Raw genomic sequence first — 14,589 nt, forward strand, 5'->3', positions numbered from 1 at the left:
GGAAGAGCACGCTACTCCATGGGAGACATTCCCATGATCTAAGCAGACTAGATGTCGACAAGGAAGCATCAAACGCCTGGCTCAGATTTGGAGTCCTTTTCCCAGAAGCAGTTCCTTGTGGTAATACAGGACCAGGTGGATAACATAAAAAATTATCAAAATTACATAATAAAAGCCCAACAAATTCAAGACAATAAATGTAGAAATGCCATGAGAAACCAGAAACAATCCATCACATTACAGGATCCTGCAGCAGTTTAACTCAATCTGATTACAAGTGACAAATATCTTTCACCAAAATCTTGTTTTAAAGTACAAACTCATAAAAGGTATCATACCTTACTATAAATACAAGCCTAATCCAATTTAGAATCAGTTCTACAAGTTATATTATGACCAATCCATTATTACAGATAGGGCAATCCATAATAACTGTCCAGATATAATATTACAGGATAAACAATCAAGAATAACTTACTTAACAGATATAGTCATTCCGAACACATATAACATACAGAAAGCAATAAGTAAAAAACACCTGAAATATACTGAACTAAGAAGAATTTGAAAACCTATGGAACAAGAATGGGCTATTGGGATATTTTTATCCCAATAAAAATAGCTAAATCTGGTTTCATCGCAAAGTTACTACACAATAGCATTAAACAATTAGGCCAGCACTATTTATGTAAATCTCCAGAAAGCTACAATACTAAACACCACTAGAAGAGTCTGAAAGTTACGAGCAATTGAGAAATGAGTGTGCTGAGCTATGCCCGTACCTTAGGTTTTGCTAGCTTAAGCTAAGAATCAATAAAAATAATAACTTTATTTATAGAGCACTTTTCATACTGATGATGTAGTTCAAAATGTTTTACAATGAAATAAAAGTACAAATATTAAAATAAAATTAAAAATAAAAATGAAAATAAACATGAAAATAAAAGACAAAAAGATGTTAGTTAAAAGCAAGGTCAGATAAATCCCAGACACGAGGAAATCTGCAGATGCTGGAATATCAAGCAACACACATAAAAGTTGCTGGGGAACGCAGCAGGCCAAGCAGCATCACTAGGAAGAGGTACAGTTGACGTTTCGGGCCGAGACCCTTCCTCAGGACTAACTGAAAGAAGTTCACCAGCAACTTTTAAGTGCGTTGTTTGTTGTCAAATAAATAGGTTTTGAGCTGGTGTAGAAAATGTCATCCCCTATAGTTCTAGATATTCAATTACACCATTTAGGAGAGTAGTTCAAAAAAGCTGACCTGCTAATTACCTTTTGAGGGAGGTTGTTTACATTTCTGAGACCATCAGAAGAGGAACTGAGAACTTGAGCAGGATTATAAAATGAAAATGATTCTGTGATGCATCCTGGTCCCAGCCCAATAAGAGTTTTAAGAACAAGTAAAAGAAATTTACAATCAATTCTAAAAGATACAGGAAGCGAATGCAGAGCAGCTGGTATTGGAGTGGTATGTTCCCTCATCCTTAGTTTGATTAAAGGTCTAGCAACCATGCCCTGAATGATGAATGAAAGAGGTTTTTACGTTTATGTCAGAATCTAATAAGGTAGAAATATCTCTGGTCATGGCTTGGTGAGTTAGGAACAATAAACGTAAGTCAATAATAAATCCAACAGAAAATTTACATGTACCATTTTTTAACTAGAGAGTGGCTGGAATGTTGAATTTTTAGCCCAAGGAGCTGTTGGAGTAAATAGCTTTGAAACATTTAAGGGAAGGTTAGATAAACATATAAAGGACAAAGCAAAAGAGGAATTTGATTGTTTTAAAAGAGACTCCTGTGAAGCTTAAATTCCGTTACATACTCGTTAGACTGATTAAGCTCTTCCTTTGCCTTACATACTATACAAATGTCATCTAGATTAAAATTACCATAAAAGCATAAGATACAGAATCAGAATTAGGCTATTTAACACATCTGTTCCGCTCCACCATTCCATCATGACTGATTTATTGTCTCTCATTCTCCTGGTTCCTCCCTGTAATCCTAATCAATAACCTATCAACCTCCACTTTAAATGTACCCAAAAACTTCTCTTCCTCACCTGTCTGTGGAAATGAATTCCACAGATTCACCACCTCCTGTCTGAAGAAATTCATCTTTATCTTTGTTCTAAAGGGCTGTCTTTGTATTCTGAGGCTGTGTCCTCTGGTTCTAGGTGGTCCCACTATTGGAAACATCCTCTCCAAGTTCACTCCATCTAGGCCTTTCAATATTCAGTAGATTTCAATGAAATCCCCTCGTCATTCTTCTAAACTCCAGCAAGTACAGGTTCAGAGGCATCAAATGTGCCTTATATTTTAACTCTTTCTTTACAAAGATCTTTCTCTTAAGCCTCTTCTGGACCCTCTCCAATGTCAGCACATCCTTTCTTAAGCCTGCGGCCCAGAACTGCTCACAATGCTCCAAATGTAATTTCTCACAATTAAGGGTTTATGTTGGCAGGAGAAGTTATTTTGCCTGGAAGTACTCTTTGGATATGATACCACAATATTAGCTTCAGACTATTTATGATTTCCTCATCCATGAGGGAAAAGTGTGGCCATGCACTAACTGAAATGTTCCCACGCACATAACTTTTGTTGCTGTGCAGCTAGAATTTTCTTTTATATAATATTCATATAATTTTGAAATGTATGTTACTATATTTGAGAAACACCCTATAATTATGTGTTAATGAATATAATCCATAAATTTTCTGAATAAAATGTACCACAATCTTTACTTTGAAACATTTTTAGAGCTTCAATATATTTACATTGTCAGTGTTTCAAGTTCCAACACTTACAAATTGTAACAATAAACACAGAATGGAAGTTGGTAGCTCATGGTTAACAAACTGTCAGCTGGCTTAATGCTGATACTGTCTAGTTAAGATATTTTACTTTTATCATTGTGCCTGTCACTTGCTTTGGCTGCCTGACATTGTTTACTTGTGTTGTGAGTTATGGTTTGTGTTTCTTTGATGTACATATTACAAAAAAATTTAAGTGCTAAGCAGTTTTCAAGTCATTTAAAGATTTCCTTCTCAGAGCAATGGTTTGTCTGTGCAGCTGTAAAAAAAATTATAGGGAACATTGCTCACATATATCCTATCAAATGTTCTACTATATCCATGATTGTGAATGCTAGTGGGCAATTAAAATCTTTAATGGAGGAGGACCTTCTACAAATGTCTGCATCCTTGGCCATTGTGGGACAAGATAAAGATAGAGAGATCTTTTTAAAGACTAGCTTTAATTGCCACATCTATGTATATCGAAACATGGACAAGGAAATTGAACAATCAGCTGGCACCTGTGGCTCTAAGCAGCTGTTTGCATGCCACAGTGGCCATACCCTGACACGCAGGCTAAAGCAGTATGGACATAGTCTACACCCTTGAGATTTGTCTTCTTGCAGGCAGACACAAAACAGAGAAACGACATAGACCCACTCAAAGGAAAACCCCACACAACAAGACCATCAAGTACGTGAAAAGAAAAGAAACAGTCGTGAAAACAACAAAAAGCGAACAAGTATCATACAGTACGTTAGACATCAAACTGCAGAATTCTCTGAAGGAAGTCCAGGGCCATGAGTCACCGAGGTGAGTGAAGCCAGTCCAGGAACTGATGACTGATGGCCGTAGCTACAGTCACCACATTCATGCGGCCACAGGGAGAATGCATGAATTCCGTACAGACGGCAGCAGAAATCAAACCGCAATGTTACAGCTAGCATGGTAAAGCATTACACTAATCACTATGTTACCATGCTGCATGGGTGCCATCCCAATCACGTAAGTCCTGAAGAAAATCTCTCATAGCATTCTCAGTCAGAAGTACCAAGTAAAGTTCAAAAGTTAAAGTAGATGATCCACCTTGGTTTCCTCCTGAGACCTCCACGATTACAGAAGCTGATCTTCAGCCAGTTTGATTCACTCCACATGATATTAATAAATGTCTCAGATCTCCAAATGCAGATAAGTCTATGAGACCTTACCAAATCCCAACCTGGTACAAAAAACTTTTGCTCCAAATCCAGTTTCACCTTTATCCAACTGTTCTCATGCAGCACTAGCACCCACTCAACAATGCGGAAAATTGCCCAGAAATTGTTCACAATGAGGCATTAAGGAAAAATGCAATCCACCTAATTATTATTCAGTCACATTTGTTTCATCATAAAGTCAGAAGTGGGAATATTCACTGATTATTGTACATTGCTCAGTTCCACTTACAGATCCTTGGTTCATGATTATTGTTTGTTTGCTTTTTATTGTTCACACAAATTGTTCTTTTTTTCGCATATTGAATATTTGGCAGTCTTTGTTGTGAGGGTTTTTTTTCATGGATTCTGTTGTGTTTCTTGTTTTGAGGCTGCCTGCAAGAAGATGAATCTCAAGTTTGTATATGATTTACTGTATGTAGCGGCTACTTGAAAAACAAACCAAAACCTCTGAGAGACTGAAGGCTGATTTATACTTCTGCGTCAAATCGACACTGTAGGTACGGCGTCACCACAAACCCTATGCAGAGCCTACACAGATCCCTAAGCCGTGGCCTGACGCGCATCTCTCCCAAAATGTAACTACGCATCGCGGCATGCAGACTGCAACAACTGTGATTGGTCCGTTTGGTAGCATCGCATTTCCTCTTACGCTGCAACAGCTTCCCATTGGGCGACTGAAAGGAGGAAACGGACTCTGGCTGCAATGCTTTCCATAAAGCTTTACAGACCTCCAAAATTATGGAGGACACATTTTGCTTTTACGAAAAAAGGACGCTCGCTTTAAACTTGTTTACCCCGAGAAAGACTATCATGACAATGAAGCCTTGCACGGGCAGGTGTGTGCGCATGCGTGACGTGCCCGAATTGCAGAGTGATGCAGACACAACAACGCACAGGTATAAATGCTCACAACGCGCGTAGGTCACTGTGTAGATTACGGCATCGAGTTGACGCAGAAGTATAAATCAGCCTTCAGTGAGGGAATCAACACTGTGCAATGTGCTTCCAAATAACTGAGTTCCAAGTCAAAAAAAAATGTTCAATTCTTTTTTACGAAACTAGCCAAGATGAGCGGCAAAGACAAACGATGAAAAGTAGCGATAGTGAAATTAACAATATCAATGAAGTTTACAGAATTAGTGATATAAGTGCAATAAGCATAATAAGAGAAGTTAGTGGTCTACAAAAGACATTCATCCCTTGCTCTAGCTCTAACTAAACTAAAGGCACAAAGGGTGAATACGTGACTATACTCATTAACCTCTACCACGCCCAAACCCATGTGACGAATTATCATAACCCACGATAAAACAGGCATCACAAAATACAAACGGACAGACAGAAAATAGATACCTGCCTCCTACAGTATACATACTACAATAATATATCTACATTGAACTTTGAACTTTGAAATGGCATGTGGCCTAATTAAGAAGGCATTTGATTCCGGTCAGAAATATTGGAGTAATCAGAAGACTGCAGGTTCAAGTCCTGTCACAGCCATTTGCCGTTGAATGGACATGGCCTTGCTGCATTCCTTGTTCCCTTTGTGAATTTTGGGGTGACGCGGTAGCATAGCTGTTGGTATATGGCTTTACATTCAATTGCCACTGCTGCCTATAAGGAGTTTGTCTGTTCACCCTCCGGGTGCTCCGGTTTCCTCCCACCTTCCAAGGACACACAGGTAGGGTTAGTAATTTATGAACATGCTATGTTGGTGCCAGAAGTGTGGCGACACTTGCGGGCTGCCTCAGCACATCTTTGGACTGTGTTGGTTGTTAATGCAAAAAGATGCATTTATCTCTATGTTTTGATGACGCATAAAGCTGACCTTATATATTTTGAATGAAACAGTTCATGACTGCAGACACGTGACCATGCCAACAGTTGGGCATAGAGGTTAGGTATCATTCATGCCACAGAACTGCCAGGCAATGATCATCTCCTAAAATAGTGAACAAGAGAAAATCTGCAGATGCTGGAAATCAAAGTAATACACATAAAATGCTGGAGGAACTCAGCAGGCCAGGCAGAATCTATGGCAAAGAGTAAACAGTCAACGTTTCGGAACAAGACACTTCATCAGGACACTGTGAGTCTAACCAGTTTCTTTGATGTTCAATGGCATTGCCATTGCTGCATCCCCACCATTTATATCATTAAACAGAAACTCAAATGGATCAACTGGATGAATATGGAGGCTACAAGAGCATGTCGGAAGCAAGTGACTAACTTCATTTTCCTACTTATTTTCACTTCCTTTAATTCCTTCAGAGATCAAAAACCTATTAATGAAGTGAATGAATGAAATTACAACTGATTATCTACAACTCCCTGACTCCAAGTATCCTTAGTGAAGCAATTGCTCAGTGTCTTAGTCCTAAGTGGCCACTTCCCTTATCCCGAGAATTTATTGCCTCGTTCTAAATTTTTTGTCCGGGGAAATAGTTTCTCAGCATCTATTCTGTTGAAACCTCTCAGTAACTTACTGGTTTCTATGAGGCCACAAATCATTCTTCTTGCTTCAATTCACATAAATCTGTGATACCCAATTTTTCACATTAATCAGCTCCCTTTTCTCAGGATTCGACCGATTAAACTTACTTAAAACACTGCTGCTGTTAAGCTAAATGCCTCTTCCTTCCATTCTCTACTTAACTTTATTAGGAGTTGAGGAGATTTGGTATGTCACTAAAGATTCGAGAAAAATGCTACGGATAATCTTCATCCAAATTCCTATATTGCTTTACAGTCTTGATTTTTTTCTGTAGACTAATAAATTCCTCAGAATCACCAACATATATAATGAAAGTTGTTGCTTTGTGGCAGCAGTACATTGCAGTACATGATAATAAAAAGCTGTAAATTACAGTAAATATATATATAGAGATTGCCTACCAATTTTCTGGCACCCTCAGTTCCTGATCCTCGCCAGATTAACGTTTTTGCCAGATTAAAAGAGGCCATGCAATAATACTGGCTCATAGAAGCTTAAAAAAGATTATTAATTAAACAAAAATTAAATGTAAATTTATTAATTATTGTGCTTACAAAGAATGTTGCTTCTCAGTTATCTCTTTATACATTTCATCCAGGCAAAATTGTTTCATGTGTTTGATCTCTCCCTGTGTAATTTTTCTTACAAATAGAAATTCATTAGCTCTTGTTCTGTCACGAAGATACGTTTCTCCAACCCGTTGATTAAATCACCCAATAACTGAATTAACTTGTTGATAGTAAATCTGTAAGTTTCATCTTCGCAGTCATCTTCTTCGCTTGCAGTCTTTTTATCAGCATTCGGAACACTATCATTTCCCAGTCCATAAGGTGACGCACAACAGGTGTTTTGTCATCAACAATCATCCACTCACATAGATTTTCTTCATTAAGACTACTTCCGATATCTTTGAAAGCAAGTCCTGTGACATTGTTTGCCTACACAAGCAGGTCATGAACAACTACTTTCTCCTTTAGTACATGAAATCCTGTAAAATCATCGTCAAGCTTTTCTTCAGATGCATTATCAGACATCAAGGCAGGCCACAATTCATGTGAAATAAAAGAGGTGCCAAACCATCATTTTCTGGAAAATCAGTGGTCAACCTGTATATATATTTATATAAAGTTAAATTAAATAAGTAGTGCAAAAAGAGAAAAGAATTGTGAGGTAGTGTTCATGGGTCCAATGTCCATTCAGAAATCTGATGGCAGAGGGGAAGAAGCTTTCCTTGAATCGTCGAGTGTGTGCCTTCAGGCACCTGTAGCTCCTCCTTTATGGTTGCTATGAGAAGAGGGTATGTCCTCAGTGATGGGGGTCCTTAATCATGGATGCTGCCTTTTTGAAGCACCGCTCATTGAAGATGTCGTGGACGCTGGGAAGGCTGGTGCCCATGATGGAGTTGACTGAGTTTACAACTTTCTACAGCATTCCTCTAACCATCTTCTTCCCTCTACTTCTATGTCCACCACTGTCTCCCTTCCTCAGCTGAATACACATACTCAAATATTCACCTTTAATGGATGACTGGGTAGGATTCGAACTCATCCTGTTTCTTTGGGTGAGTATGCTAACAGTATGCATTGATTCATACAGGAAAAAACAATCATTTCAATATGGATAAAGTCTCCAGTATTCAGCAGAGTATAATCTCACGAGATTTTGCCATTTAAAAGATGGGATATTGAAGAGAAATAAGTCTGAACTTTGATGTTATAGAATCAAAATTGTTTCTTCACAATAGTATAGTGGTTAGCACATTGCTTTACAGTGATAACCAATCAGTGTTTGATTCCCACTACTGCCTGTAGGAGCTTGTATATTCTCTACATGACTGCGTCGATTTCCTCTGGGTGTTCCAGTTTTCTCCTATATTCCAAAGGTGTACAGTTAAGGTTACTGAGTTATGGGCATATTACGCTGGCACCAGAAGTGTAACGATACTTGCTGGCTGCCCAGCAAAATCCTTGCTGATTTGATTTGATGCAAACAATGCGCTTCAGTGTATGTTTCAAAGTTTTGATGTACATGTGACAAATAAAGTTAATCTTTAATTAAATGGAATCAAAGTTCGAAGTATTTTTATCATCAAAGTACAGAAATGTCAAAATATACAACCTTTAGATGCGTTTTCTTGCGAGTGTGCACAGTAAATACAAGAAACACAACACCACAAGACAGACAAGCGACCAATGTGCAAAAGGCAACAAACTGTGTGAATACAAAAGAGAAAAATAATAATGATATTTAATAAGTAAGCAACAAATATCAAGAACATGAGATGAAGGAGTCTTTGAAAGTGAGTCCATAGCTTGTGGGAACAGTTCAGTGATGGACAGAATGAGGATGAGTGAAGTCATCCCCTCTGGTTCAAGAGCCTGGTGGTTGACGGGTAATAACTGTTCCTGAACCTGGTGGTGTGGGTCCTGAGAATTTTGTACCTTCTTCCTGTTGGCAGCAGCGAAAAGAGAGCATGGCCTGGGTGGTGGAAGTCACTGATGATGGATGCTGCTTTCCTACAACAGCATTCCGTGTAGATGTGTCCAATGGTGGGGAGGTCATACCCACTACTTTTTGTAGAATTTTTCATTCAAGTTCATTTCCATACCAGGCCATGATGTAACCAGTCAATATAATCTCCATCACACATCTATAGAAATTTGTCAGGGGTTTAGATATCATGATGAATCTCTGCAAACTTCTGAGGATGTAAAGGTGCTTTTCTTTTTGCAAAGACACTTAAATATTGGGCCCTGGATAGATCCTCTGAAATGATAAGACCAGGGAATTTAAAATTCTCTTCACCCTGATTCCTCAATGAGGACCGGTTCATGGACTTGTGATTTCCTCCTTCTGAGATCAATGATCAGTTCCTTGTCTTGCTGACATCGAGTGAGAAATTGTTGCTTTGGTATCACTCAGCTAGATTGTTAATCTCCCGCCCATATGCTGACTCATCACCACTTTTGATTCAGTGAACAGAAGCAATGTCATCAGCAAACTTAAGTATGGCATGGGAGCTGTGCTTAGCCTCATAGTCATAAGTCTAAAGTGAGCAGAAAAGGGGACTAAGCACACTGTCTTGGTGCACCAGTGCAGGTAGAGATTGTGGAGGAGATGTTGTTGCCAATGTGAATTGACTGGAGTCTGCAAGTGAGGAAATCTAGGATCCAGTTGCATAAGGAGGCATTGAGGGCAAGGTCTTGAAGTTTGTTGATTAGTTTTGAGGGGATGATAGTATTGAATGTCAAGCTGTAGTTGACAAAGAGCATCCTGATGTATGCACCTTTGCTGTCCAGATGCTTCAGAACTGAGTGAAGAGCCAATGAAATGGCATCTTCTGTGGACCTGTTGTGACAGTAGGCAAATTGGAGTGGATCGAAGTAACTTTGCAGACAGGACCAACCCCTCAAAGCACTTCATCATAGTGGGTGTAAGTGCTACTGGACGATAGTCAATGAGGCAGATTACCATGTTCTTCTTAGCCACCAGTATAACTGAACCTCCCTGAAGCAGGTGGTTACCTCAGACTGCTGAAGAAATAGGTTAAAGATCTCAGTGAACACTCCAGCTAGTTCATCGGCACAAGTCTTTAGTACTCGGCCTCCTGAAGGAGGCTTGCACATCATCCTCAGAGACTGAAATCACGGGGTCATTGGGGGCTGTGTGGGAGTTGGTGAAGGCTCCTCCATGTCTTGACAGTCGAAGCGAGCATAGAAAGCATTGAGTTTGTTGGGCGCAAAACCTTGTTGTCACCTATATCACATGGTTTCATTTTGTAAGAGATAATAGCATTCAAGCGCTACCACAGCTGTTGATTAGAGTTTGGTCTGGAATTGCCATCTAGCACGTGAGATGATTTTCCGGTGACCATACTTTTGTATCTTACTTGGCCAGAATTCTGATAAAGATTGGTTGGATTTCCTGTAATGTACTTGCACAAGCAAGGTGCTGGTTTTACAGTCCTCCTTGGATAATAGAAGGCCCACTAAATATGAAGTACAGCTTTTCTCATTGCACTTCCTCAGTCCTGCTGTTAAGTTATGGAAGGTGCCATTTGCTGTTGACCTCTTTCAAATGGATACATTGTAGGGCTAGAACATGTTCTTAACTGATACCATTGCTACAGCATGAAAAATGCTTTGGCAATTTTAAATGGTTGAGCAGTTCCCCCTGACCATGACCAAGTCACCTCCACACCCTTACCCTACCCTCCATTTCAATAGCTATTCTGTCCAGGCCTCACATACTCCATCTAGTGGCTTAATGAAGCACTGACAATCGTATCTCAACTCTGAATGGTGGATTAGAAAACACAGCAACGAGAGCTCAAACAGTAGAAGGCTAATAATTTTCAGCTTTCATGTTTTTCAAATTACAGTGTGCTTATTATATGTTTTAGCTAACTTGTATGTTAACTTCATTGAGAGTAAATTTTTTATAATTCAATATTGATAAAATCACTTCACACTACAGTGATTCATAGTATCGTTTGGCTGCAAAGCTCCATATTAAAAAAAAAGACAACTTATTAAAAATGAATGAGATTCTGAATTATTTTATTATACTGTGTTAGAATTCATGATTATTTTACTTAAAGCTGTTTCTTTTACACTGATACGTAATGTGCTTATTCTGTCAAATGACTATTTAGATTTATACTGAGCGAGTAGTTGGTATCGAAAGTAGACTTTGCGACCAATCAGGAGTTGGTGCATATATTGTATTACAGGAACATAATGATGGTGCCAATAGGCTAGTTAAATATTGAGTTTATTTCACCTCATGATTTTGATTTCTACTTGTAGATTTATTCAGTGATACAGACATTTGCAAATAAAATATGCATCAATGTAAGATGTTAACTAAGTTATTATAAAATATCACAGTATATAACTTTAAAGGAAAAGAAAAACAGAGAAGTTATCTTAAACGTGTGCAGCCTTTCACTGATTCTATTATGGTTATTATCTATTATGGATTTATTGATTATGCCCACAAGAAAATGAATCTCAGGCTTGTATCCGGTGATAAATTTACTTTGAACTTTAAGTTGCATAGCTAGTAGAATTGTTGCTTCTTAGACCCAGTGAGACAGGCTCAATCCTAATCGGTGTGCTGCCTGTGTGGGATTTGAATATTGTGCCCCCCCCAACTATGTGGCTTTCCTTAGGACGTAGGAGCAGAATTAGGCTGCTCGGCCCATCGAGTCTGCTCCACCATTCCATCATGGCTGACTTATTATCCCTCTCAACCCCATTCTCCTTCCTATGACGTCCTAACTATCAACCTCCACTTTAAATATACCCAATGACAGCCTCCACAGCCATCTGATTCATCCTGATTTGGCTTAAGAAATTCCTTGTCACTTCTGTTCTAAATCATCTCTTTTCTGGGACTGTGCCCTCTGATCCGAGGCTCCCCCACTACAGGAAACTTCCTTTCTACACCCACTCTAAAATCCAGTGAGTACAGGCACAGAGCCAACAAACCTTCCTCATACATTAACCCTTTCATTCCTGGAATTATTCTTGTGGACATCCTCTAGACCCTCTCCAATCCCAGAACATATTTTCTTTGATAAGGGCTCACAATAGGCTGAGTGCAGTCTGACCATTGAAAGCCCCAGCATTACATCCTTGCATTTATATTTCAATTCTCTTGAGTTTAATGCTAGCATTTCATTTTCATTCCTCATTATCATCTCAACCTGCAAGTTAACCAGTAGGGAATCCTGCACAAGGACTCCCAAGTTCTTTTCCACTACTTCTAAATGATCTGGTTTAGTCCCCTGCCGCAAAGCTGTGTGGGTGGGTAGGTGAACTGGCTGCTCTAGAATTGCCTCCTCTATGTATAGTAGAGGAGTGGTTCAATCAGAGGAAGGGAGGGTTAATGAGGAAAATAAAATAGGTCAGGTTTAAGTTTATTATTAAAGTGGTTTGCTGTCTATATATTTCTTGAGATACAATGTGGAATGGTCCCTTCTGTCCCTTCAAGCCATACTGTCCAGCAACCTCCAATTTAAGCCTAGTCTAATCACAGGACAATTTACAATAACCAGTCAACCTACTTTCTGGTACATACATCATTAGATCGTGGGAGGAAACCAGAGCATCCAGAGGAAGTTAACGCAGTCACAGGGAGAACATACAAACTTCTTACAGGCAGCTGCAGGAATTGAACCCAGGTCCTTGGCACTGTAAAGCGCAGTGCTAACCACTACACTACTGTGCCAACCCCCCAAAAAAATTCATATATATGAATAAAAAATAAATGGATGTTTGATAGCTGGTATGGATTCAGTGGGCAAAGAGCCTATTCCTATGCTTTATCTCTCTATGAAGGCATAATTCAAAGAGAAAGTTGATTTAATGTGTAATGTGAAAAGAACCGGAGTACATATTGAAGTATTAGATAAACAGATTTATGTGCATAAACAAGCTGTATGGAAATTTTGGTCTAAGTATTGTAGTGAACTGTTAATTCCATTTAAATATCATGACCATGGTTATTCTTGGCAAATTTTTGTACAGAAGTGGTTTGCCACTGCCTTCTTTACAAGATGGGTAACCCCAGCCATGATCAATACTCTTCAGAGATTGTCTGCCTGGCGGCAGAGGTCACATAACCGGGACTTGTGATATGCACCAGCTACTCGTACGACCATCCACCACCTGCTCCCATGGCTTCACGTGACCCTGATCGGGGGGAGATGGGGCAAAGCAGGTGCTACACCTTGCCCAAGGGTGACCTGCAGGCTGGCGGAGTGAAGAAGCACCCTATACCTCCTTTGATGGGGATGTATCACCACCCCACCATCCATATAATACCATGTACAAAAATGGATTATGGAAGGGAAGTTCATTTTCAAACACTCTATTCACCAAGAAGTGTTTCTAAATCCTCTAGTCCTTTCCCTATTTAATTTAATTTTAGCATGAGGCTTTCAGTGACTATGAAGCTGACTGGTGACTATCTATCACTATTCACCTTATCATAATTATTCCTTTTTACAAGATCATGCAAGATTGTTTATTGTCATTCTTCAGTACACAAGAGTAAGGAAAACAAAATGATTGTTACTCTGGATCCAATGCTGCTGAAATACATGGATTGTACATCCATTAGGTGATGCCAGGCACTGGAGTCTGACAAGAAACGATTAAGTAGTGGCTGTTGAGGGAGTGGAGGGTGGATTAGTAGTTGGAGGTGTTAGCAGCCTTACTGCTTGGGGAAACTAATGGTTTGTGAGTCTGGTGGTCCTGGTTTGGATGTGACATAGCCTCCTCCCTGATAGGAGTAGGACAAACAATCCAAGAGCAGGGTGGGTGGGATCCTTCATGATGTTACTAGCCCAGTCCTAGCATCTTTCTGTATATATGTGTTTGGTGGCAGGTAGGCTGATGTCGATGATACAAAGGTTCTAAAAGCTAGGTAATGACAGAGATCTAGAAGATTATAAGGCTAGCAGGAAGAAGCTTAAGAATGAAATTAGGAGAGCCAGAAGTGGTCTTGAGAAAGCCTTGGCGGACAGGATTAAGGAAAACCCCAAGGGATTCTACAAGTAGGTGAAGAGCAAGAGGATAAGACATGAGAGAATAAGACCAATCAAGTGTGACAGTGGAAAAATGTGTATGGAACCGGGGGAGATAGCAGCGGTACTTAATAATTACTTTACTTCAGTATTCATTACGGAAAAGGATCTTGGTGATTGTAGGGATGACTTACAGCAGACTGGAAAGTTTGAGCATGTAGATATTAAGAAAGGATGTGGTGGAGATTTCAGAAAGCATCAAGTTGGATAAGTCAACGGGACCATACAAGATGTACCCCAGACTACTGTGGGAGGCGAGGGAGGAGATTGCTGAGCTTCTGGCGATGTTCTTTGCATCATCAGTGGGGACGGGAGAGGTTCCGGAGGATTGGAGGATTGCGGATGTTGTTCCCTTATTCAAGAAAGGGAGTAGAGATAGCCCAGGAAACTATAGACAATTGAGTCTTACTTCAGTGGTTGGTAAGTTGATGGAAGAGATCCTGAGAGGCAGGATTTATGAACATTTGGAGAGACATAATACG

The sequence above is a fragment of the Mobula birostris genome, chromosome 19, assembly GCF_030028105.1.
Source record: "Mobula birostris isolate sMobBir1 chromosome 19, sMobBir1.hap1, whole genome shotgun sequence".
Lineage (NCBI taxonomy): Eukaryota > Metazoa > Chordata > Chondrichthyes > Myliobatiformes > Myliobatidae > Mobula > Mobula birostris.